We start from the raw sequence: 9923 nt of genomic DNA, 5'->3' as shown, positions 1-9923 counted from the left end.
GTAAACTCAATAAATGAGGTAGCGCCCCCCCTCCTAATTCCAACTCAAAAACCAGTCTTGCATTTACCTACCACAAAAACAAGTGCAAGCTCCTTAAAATAGCCTATGACATCTCCAAGCATGCTTAATGGGCCCTTTGTATCACCTCTATGGAGGGGACCTCTTGGGGGACAGGTGGCACTGGCATAAACTATTATGAAGCTCTAGCTCCTGCCCTTGCTGGGACCTAAAACTTTTGTCTCTCACTCAGGAGTCACACATCTTCTCCAAGTGTCCATGAACAGTAACAAACTAGCTTATTATCTTGTAAGTGGGATAGAATCTCAGACCCTGAGCAGTTTTTGACAGTAGAAATTAGGATATCCTCTTTGTGTTTGGTTTCTGCAGTTGAGCTAATAGATAGAGAAGTAATTCATGTATTTGTAATTTGTAAGGACCATTCTTTTCTCACTGCTGCCCAAGTTATTTTAAAGAGGTGTGGAGACATGAAACAGTACTAGGCTCTTGCAGTATTACGTAACAGGACCTTACTATCCCTAGTACTAAAACTATTTTAGTACTCACAACAGGAAACGGATAGCATTATGTGTCTTTCTTTAGAGGGAGACAGACAGACAGACAAAGACAGAGAGGGAGTAAAGAAAGACAAGAGAGAGATTGATTTTAAATTCTCAGCTCAAAAACTTCGAAATGTTGAGAATGGACATAATAATGGAAATTTTTGAACTGAATAAGCAGTTTGGACAAGTTACAAATGTGGAAATAAGCAAGTGGAACACAATAGAACTAGAATGTTTTGTGAAGTATGATGACTTATAAAATAAATTCAAAAAGCAAAATGACATTGTATTCACTTATAAGTTAATATAAACATTTTTACAATCGTTAGCCATTGCACATTAGAACTGCAATATTAGAATTTAAAAACCTGGCACAAATCTGAACACAATTATAAGTATGTTCTGTATTCAGGCACTATGGCCTCTTAGTTAAAATGAACCATTCCTTTCAAATATCAGCCTTTACCCAACTCCATAGGCATTCCTTCAGGAGGGGGTTTCATTCTTTTGGATATTTTTATTTTCTGCAGTCATTTCACCTAAACTTCCTATATGTCGTGCATGAGGAAAGGACAGATGTATGAAATGTATTTGTCTCAGAATCTGTTGAGTTGAGATTCCCCAAGTGTGTGGGGGTGGGGGCACATCTAATGGGAATTCTCAGCATTTGATGTTTATGTATATGTGAACTATATATATGCACATCTTTGTACAGATATACACAATTTAGTTATATGTCATAGCAAATAGGTGGTTGCATTTAAAATGGATTTGATCTGTAAACATTGACACTGCTGAATACATAGCATTTTACATCAGAAATACTATAGTTCTCTTTTTAATCATCATACATTACCTAACATTATTAGCAAAGTTCATATGTACTAGTGTCTGGGTTCTTATTCTAATTGTCCAAATGTCTTTGGAGAATTAATAACTATAATATGAAAGAAAAACTTTGTATCATAGTTCTACCATAATATTTTTTTTCCAACAGTGAGTCAAATGCCACTTTAATATGGAAAATCGTATTAACAATTTTCAGAACAATTTTGAATGAACAAGTGAAAATATTATAGGCAAAATGATGGTATAGCTTTTACTGATCACACTATTTTACATTTTTAGAGGTATTGAATACTCAGCTGTGATACATTCTGATAGGAGAAAATCTTATTTGTGATTGAAATTGAGAAACTTAAAATTGATAAATTGACAAATTGACTGTGTGTCTCATTGATAGAGTTTCCAAATTGAGGTTAAGGTAAAGGGTCTGCAAAGTCATGGAAAGGATATCTCTACCTCCATGGAAAATCCTCTTTTATATATATTTTTGACTACCATTTAAGTCTATAAGATATCATAACAAATGTATATTATGGTGTAATTTGTGCTGTGATCTAAGATATGTCATTTAACACATGGAAAAAAAATAAAGTGGTGTTATGAAAAAAAAAATCCTGCACATGTCAGAAAGTATGAGTTCGAATTTTAACTCAACCTGATTAGTTGCATGATTTGAGGAAATTTACTTCATTTTTCAGACTCTGGATTTTCTTTTCTGTAAAATGAATGTGAGCTAATTTCTAAAACTCTTGCCACCTCCTATGTTTATTGATTTTGTGTAGAAGACCTTGTGAATATGTTTGTGACATTAGCAATATATAAAAAAAAAAAAGCTAGACATGCATTTGTAGGTCACTATTAGTGTGAGCATCCTTTATGAAAGAATATAAGACCACATAAGAGAGAAAGTTATACTTAGGATGAGCCTTGAAGAATGAAAGGATGGAAGACATTCCAGGTAGAAATATATCCTAAATAAGGAACTGGTTTCAAGATCACCATTCTTAGATGACAAAGAAAATGGGAGTGTAGATTTATTATTGATGACAATGATGGTGGTGGTGGTGATAGTATTCATTGATTTTTGGTTTTAAACTACGGGGGGTTTGAAGTGTTTGAAGGCTAGTAAACCAGCTGAAAAAGAAGAATATGTTAAAACACACACACACACACACACAAGCTAGTGGGGCACCTGGGTGGCTCAGTCAGTTAAGCAGCCAACTCTTGATTTCTGCTCAGGTCATGATCTCGCAGTTCATGGATTTACATCCCGCGTCAGGCTCTGCACTGATGGTGTGGAGCCTGCTTGGGATCTCTCTCTCTCCCTAGGCCTACCTGTGCTCGCTTTCTTCTCTCTCTCTCTCTCTCTCTCTCTCTCTCTCTCAAAATAAATGAACAAAAAAAAAAAAAAAAAAAAAACACACACACACACACAAGAAAACACAAGCTGGAAATGTTAGCCTTGGAAACTTAATTGAGCAAGGAAGGAAATCTATAACCATCAGGGAAAAGTAAGGTAAATAAAACGAAAATATTTGGATAGAGCAAACTTGAAGGAATTCAGATGTCCAGCAAGGCACATTACATGCATTCCCATATGCCTTGACACAATGAGTAGGAATTATTAAACTTTTGAAATTATTCAGCTAGCTCTAAAATGATGTATTTCTTGAATTCTTAATTATTATTTATGTCTACCATAATGAAAACTTATGTACAGTTTATGATAGAAGAAGAAAGTTACTGAAAATAGCTCATAAAGGTTTGAAGTGATTTTTGTATTAATATTTTTTTTACATTATTAAAGTAGCTTTTGAGTTTTTCAATGCTTGAATATATAATATGATAGACATAAAAATCAAAAATAAGAACTTTCAAAGTGTCATTTAATAAGATGATCAGGTTACTTCACTTGATATTTTAATAGTGTTATTGATAAGATTAAAGTTTATTTGTCAAACACCTGTATCTCTTTTCCTTTCATACTGCTTATTTGTTCTATTATGCTGGATTTTCATTTTATTTTTTTTCTACTTGGAAAAGAAAAGTAAACAATTTTATATTAAGCAATTTCTTCCATAAGGCCTCAATAGAAGACTCTTTAATCTAAAATTTCCTACATTAGGTTCCAGTTTTGGGGTTCTTAGGTGAGAAAAATGTGTTACTGAGGGATCATGAGAAGATATAGAATACCACTTACTACTTTGGGACAAATCAAGTTCGACAGTACCCTAGCTCAGGGCCATATTAGTTTTTCCCTTCAGAACTCTATTACTTGCCTCAAAGAGTGTTAGCTTTGAAGGGCAGAGAGTTTCATGAAGCGTTTTTTTTTCTTTTAGCATTTTATTTATCACCCTTGTATATATTTGTGATATTGAGTGATATATATATATATATATATATATATATATATGCATAAGACAAATTGGTTTTTGATGTTTTGCATAAAAGTGCACAGTAAGTGTTTTACAAAGAAAATATTAGGCTATGCTTTCTCTTTTTTGAGTTGCTAAGCAGATATCTATGACATTGATTGATGCATCATTTTGAAATCTGCAATGGTCTTTATGGTTTTAGTTATGAATATGTATGAAAAATCAGTTTTAGTAACTGTGCTATTAGAGATGTTCTAGGACTATAATTTAAGAGCAATTTCCTTAAAAGACAAAGGAACTTTGAATTACAATAGAGTAAGTGTTGATAGCTGGATGTCTTATTGAAAAATAGCTTCTTGCATTCAAGCACATTTTCCAATAGTGACAGGAAGTAATGACTAAAGGGGAGCACACATAGAGATATGTCAACTTCTAGTTGAATTACTGAAATACTTTAACATTCTGTCCACCTATGCCACATTATTTACCAAAATTTTAAAAATCATCATTAACACAGCACTATTATATTTCTGCCAAAGAAAGTGTCATATTTCTCATATATACTCATCCTGATTGGACAACAGAATATGTATTGATATTTTTAACGTTTATTTATTTTATTTTGGGACAGAGAGAGACAGAGCATGAACGGGGGAGGGGCAGAGAGAGAGGGAGACACAGAATCGGAAACAGGCTCCAGGCTCTGAGCCATCAGCCCAGAGCCTGACGCGGGGCTCGAACTCACGGACTGCTAGATCGTGACCTGGCTGAAGTCGGACGCTTAACCGACTGTGCCACCCAGGAGCCCCTGTGTTGATATTTTTAAAAGTTAGTCTTCTAACATGGCAACAATTGTACACATTCTGTTGTCATATCAGGATTTTCTTAATATTTACATGCCTGTTTTCAGAATTAATTCAAGGAAACACAGTTCAAGTTAGAGAATATACACAGAGACATGCTTAGCTCAGTTATCCAAACATCGTTATTTTCATGGTTAAAATGAAAACAAACAAAAGCACTATTTGCTTTTTTACACTGTATTTCTGTTTTGCTGTTGTTTTGTTGTATTGATTTTGTTTTTCCTTTTGACTAATTAAAACTTATTTAATATAGAGAAAAACATACATAAATATTTAAGTTTATAGATCCAAATTTCTGACATATGTTTAGCTAAAACCTCTGTCACATTTCATAACCATTTTTTTACTAATACACTATAGAAAAAAAGTATCAGTATGTTTGTAGAATCATTGATCTTTTTATAGCTTTCTGTTTGGTATGCAATAAACTTGTATACTAGACTTAATTTATATAAAATACCATATATGATAATATATCAAAGTAGAATAACTTCCTGTTCACTTGCTCAAAGCGTGATAGATTGGGGGAAAAGGGGGAACCCTTTCTAATTGTTCACGTTTCAGTCTTCTTTTAAGGCTACAGCTAAACAAAAAATAAGGAAATAAAGAAAACATATATTCATATACCTGATTGTCACAGTGAAGAACATTGTTACAAAGCCACTGAGAATAGCTGCATTTTTACCAGGGCTAGGCCAGCTCTACTGCATCTATTATTTAGGAAACAACATAAAATGTTAGAGCTACATAATGGAAAACTGTAAATGAGTCAACCTTCTTGACACTCAGACTCGCAGGCACCAGGTTAATGTCACAGAGGCAAACTGGTCAGCATCCAGGGCAAGGAGCCAGATGTAGTATCTGAACTACACTCCCTGAAAGAATGTAGCTCACAGAGAAAATGGAGCAGTTTCAGGAGACTATGAGAATGTAATTTATGGTAGAATTACAGCGTGGCAGTTGGTGCCTATTGTGACTGGAGGAGTCAATGGGACTTCATGTCATCACTCACAGCAACTGATAACAACTAAAATCACAGAATGTATCCTCGGCAAGGTAATTAAAAATACACATTATTCTGTAAAAGCAACTCTATTTAGTTACCCAATATTGCTACTAGGTCTTATGCACGTATACAACTTTGATCCTGTTCTTAACTCCTAAACCCTTACAATGTTTCTTTTATTTAAGTGTAATATTAGTAGACGTTGACATTTACTTACATATGAAAAGCAGTTTAAATGGTTAATTTATTATCATATTTGTGGTCAATCCAATGAAAAACTGCAATTGTATTTTTAAATATTACTGAGTTCTCAATTTAAATAAAGTTACTGCTTAGTGTTCTTTGTAATTAGGTGTCAAGCCTTATGAAGAAGAAAGAGACCATGATTTAACTTTTGATTAATAAAGTTAGGTACACAAAATGGTAGCATTCTATCACCAAAATTTAATTCAAATATATACAACAAAAAAAATTCAAAAACTTTGAGAGTAAAGCAATCCAGATCATAGCGTGACTCTGTAGAGATTATACATTGGCTTTCATGAAGTAATTGAACAAAATTTAACTCGTGTTCATCTGAAAAAAAAAAAAAAACACCTGTAAATATGTATGGATATATATTATCTCTTCAGGTGTGTGTTTTTACATTTTCTTCCATATTCTATTGCCACATTATTATATAGAGCTGAGATACTCACTAGGGTAGTCACTAAACACACGTGCCTACTGAATACTTGAATTGTTGCAAATGTCACATCTTGTGTAAGATGCACTGTGAGTATAATATACATACCTGATTTTGATAAATTAGCATATTGGTTGTAAATAGTAATAAAAATACTTTGGATATGTTGGGTGAAATCAAATATATTATTAATTTAACTCGTTCTTTGTATTGTTTTTAATATGGCTACTAGAAAATTTTAAATTACATAGGTGGGAATTATATTATATTATATTATATTATATTATATTATATTTCCCTTGGGAAATGCCAGTAGAACATATACTAAACATTGAAATTGTACAATATTAAGAAATGGTTTTATCCAAAGATTCTGGGACCAAAAGATTCCAGTCTAATAAATGGAAAGTAACATACATTGTGTAGCTAGTCACAATCATGTTTACCACAAGGGACTTGGGCCACATTAAAAACAATAAAACAAAACCAGAGTAGGAACTCTGTCACTAAATATATTCTATAACTATAGAATAATGTAAAGAAAAACTGATAAACATTTCTCAAAAAATTTGTGCTTTTGTTTCCAATGAGGAGAATTAAAAATTGGTGGCTCTTCAAATATTTTATTGATCTACATAGGCAGTTCTACCTCCAGTTATTGACATCTGGTTATACCAATCACCAGCATAAATTAAACATCTTAGGGCTAGATTTAGATTCAAACCAGAATCAAGAGTGCTGCCCTCAGTATGCCCTTAATTTTTGCTACTTATTTATCTACACTAAAATCTCCTTAATTAATGTAAAGAAAGGAATTTTAATCTCCTTGCTGTGTAGTATCACTCCTACAAATGTAGCCATTCAAACTTAACTGGAACTTGATTTCTACATAGTGATAAAATTGTCCTTGTTTCTTATTTTTTTTTAATTTATGTTGATTTCTATGATTAATGTAGATGGTAAAAATGTATTGCAAAGTAATAATTTAATACATCTAAAGATATTGTATTTTTATGGAATTTATCTTGAAGATAATTTATTCTTAACACAAAATTGATCTGTACTTGTTTCCTAATAATATATTGGACTTCCTTTTAATATGTGTATTAGGAATAGAATATAATAATTAATTGTATTGATGTTATTCAAATTACGAGTATTTGCATAAAATTAGCATATCAGATTTCATGTCATCGTAGTAGGTAGCAAAAGTTGTGAGTTGTTAATTATTTTTTACTTTAAATAGATGGAAGTTGGGAAATGTGCTCTTTTATCATTTTCATAATATCACTGCACTGAGCAAGTGGAGGAAACTACTGCATTTTTTTCTGTCCTCCTGAGAATCCAAGTTACAATTTTAATGAAGAAAAATCCTTTCTTAAATTCTTCTTAACATAATTTTTTTTATCTTCAAACTTCTATCAGTAAAATTTGGCATTAAAGTGTATATTTAGTAGTCCTCAAATCTCACATACAGTTTTGAAGCACAAAAGGGAAATGAAAACACTCTTTTTCGTTTTTAAATGAGTTAAAATTTAACAAATGCTTAATTTAAAAGACACTAGTTGCTTTCAAGATGAAAGTGAAGTTACTGACCCAGTTCCAATCAGAAACAAACAAACAAACAAACAAACAAAAAACCCTGCTAGATAGGGAAATCAATGAAACCAGCTTGCCCTATCATGCTTTGACTCAATATACATTTTGTTGGTATAACACATTACTTTTAAAATATTGCTCTCATCACCTTGCTTCTCTATACCTGGCTCTTGGCCAACTGCGTTGCTTTTTTCTCTGAGCATTTCTCATAAACAACCTCCTCATATAGTCTCTATCTGTGCAAGGTGTGCTATTTACTAACCTACGCAAATGAAGAGGAACATCACTTTTTATTAAACTGTTATATGTATATGTAGTTTAACACTCTCATTCAAGTATGTAACAGATATTTATTAAGAATGCTCAACCTTAAGAATTTAACTTGGACTAAGTTTAACATCGGATATCCCAGAGCAAGGTTAGAACTTAAATTCCGTCTTTTGACTCCTTTCGATTCCATGATGTTTCATTCCATTTCATGTAACAAAGGACAATATAGAATTTACTTATCTAATCATTAAATGATTAAAACTATTAGAACCCATCCTCTCTCTGACCATGATGCTTTTGAAGTGCTGGAAAATTTGATAAGAGAGATCATTGGATGAGAAAATCTTACAAAATTTTTCACATGTGGGCCTCTTTCTAAAGTCAGGCTAATTCCTATACTGTTTTCATCACTGTAGCTTTGGAATATAAATTGAAATCTGGAATTGTGATGCCTCTAGCCATGCATTTCTTTTTCAAGGTTGTTTTGGGTATTCAGGGTCTTTTGTGGTTCCATACAAATTTTAGGATTGTTTGTTTCAGTTCTGTAAAAAATGCTGTTGGTATCTTGAAAGGGGTTGCATTAAATCTGTATATTGCTTTGGGTAGTGTAGACATTTTGACAATATTTGTTCTTCCACTCCATGACCAGAGAATGTTTTTCCATTTCTTTGGGTCACCTTCAACTTCTTTCATCAGTATCTTATAGTTTTCAGAGCATAAGTCTTTCACCTCTTTGGTTTGGTTTATCCCCAAGTATATTATTGTTTTTGGAGAAATTGTAAATGGGATTTATTCCTTAATTTCTCTTTCTCATGCTACACTATTGGTGTATAGAAATGCAACAGATTTGTATATGTTGACTCTTTATCATGCAACTTTACTGAATTCATTTATCAGCTCTAGCAGTGTTTTGGTGGAGTCTTTCAGGTTTTCTGTATAGAGCATCAGGTCATCTGCAAATAGTGGATGTTTGATTTCTTCCTTGCCGATTCAGATGCCTTTTATTTCTTTTTTGTTGTTTGATTGCTGTGGCTAGGACTTCTGGTACAAAACTGTAGTGATCAAAGCAGTATGGTACTGGAATAAAAATAGATACACAGATCAATGGAACAAAGTAGAAAACCCAAAAATGAATGCAATTAACCTTTGACAAAGCAGGAAATGATATCCAATGTGAAAAAGACAGTCTCTTCAAAATCTAGACAGCTACATGCAAAAGAATTAAACTGGTCCATTTTCTTACACCAAACTCAAAATTAAATTCAAAGTGGATTATAGACCTAAATGTGAGACCTAAAACTACAAACACCCTAGAGGAGAACACAGGCAGTAACCTCTTTGACATCAGCCATAACAACTTCCTTCTAGATATGTCTCCTGAGGCAAGGAAAACAAAAGCAAAAATAAACTGTTGGGACTACATCAAAATAAAAAGCTTCTAAACAGTAAAGTATGCAATGAACAAAAGTAAAAGGCAACTTAGGGAAAGGGAGAAGATATTTGCAAATGACATATCTGGTAAAGGGCTAGTGTCCAAAATATATAAAGAACTTATCAAATTCAACACCCAAAAAATGAGTAATCCAATTAAAACATGGGCAGAAGACATGAATAGACATGTTTCCAAAGAAGAATACAGATGGCCAACAGACACATGAACAGATGCTCACCATCACTCACCATCAGAGAAATGCAAATCAAAACTACAATGAGCTGTCA

The sequence above is a fragment of the Herpailurus yagouaroundi genome, unplaced genomic scaffold, assembly GCF_014898765.1.
Source record: "Herpailurus yagouaroundi ecotype Mexico unplaced genomic scaffold, PumYag 28, whole genome shotgun sequence".
Taxonomy (NCBI): domain Eukaryota; kingdom Metazoa; phylum Chordata; class Mammalia; order Carnivora; family Felidae; genus Herpailurus; species Herpailurus yagouaroundi.
Note: the sequence above shows the minus strand (reverse complement) of the source record.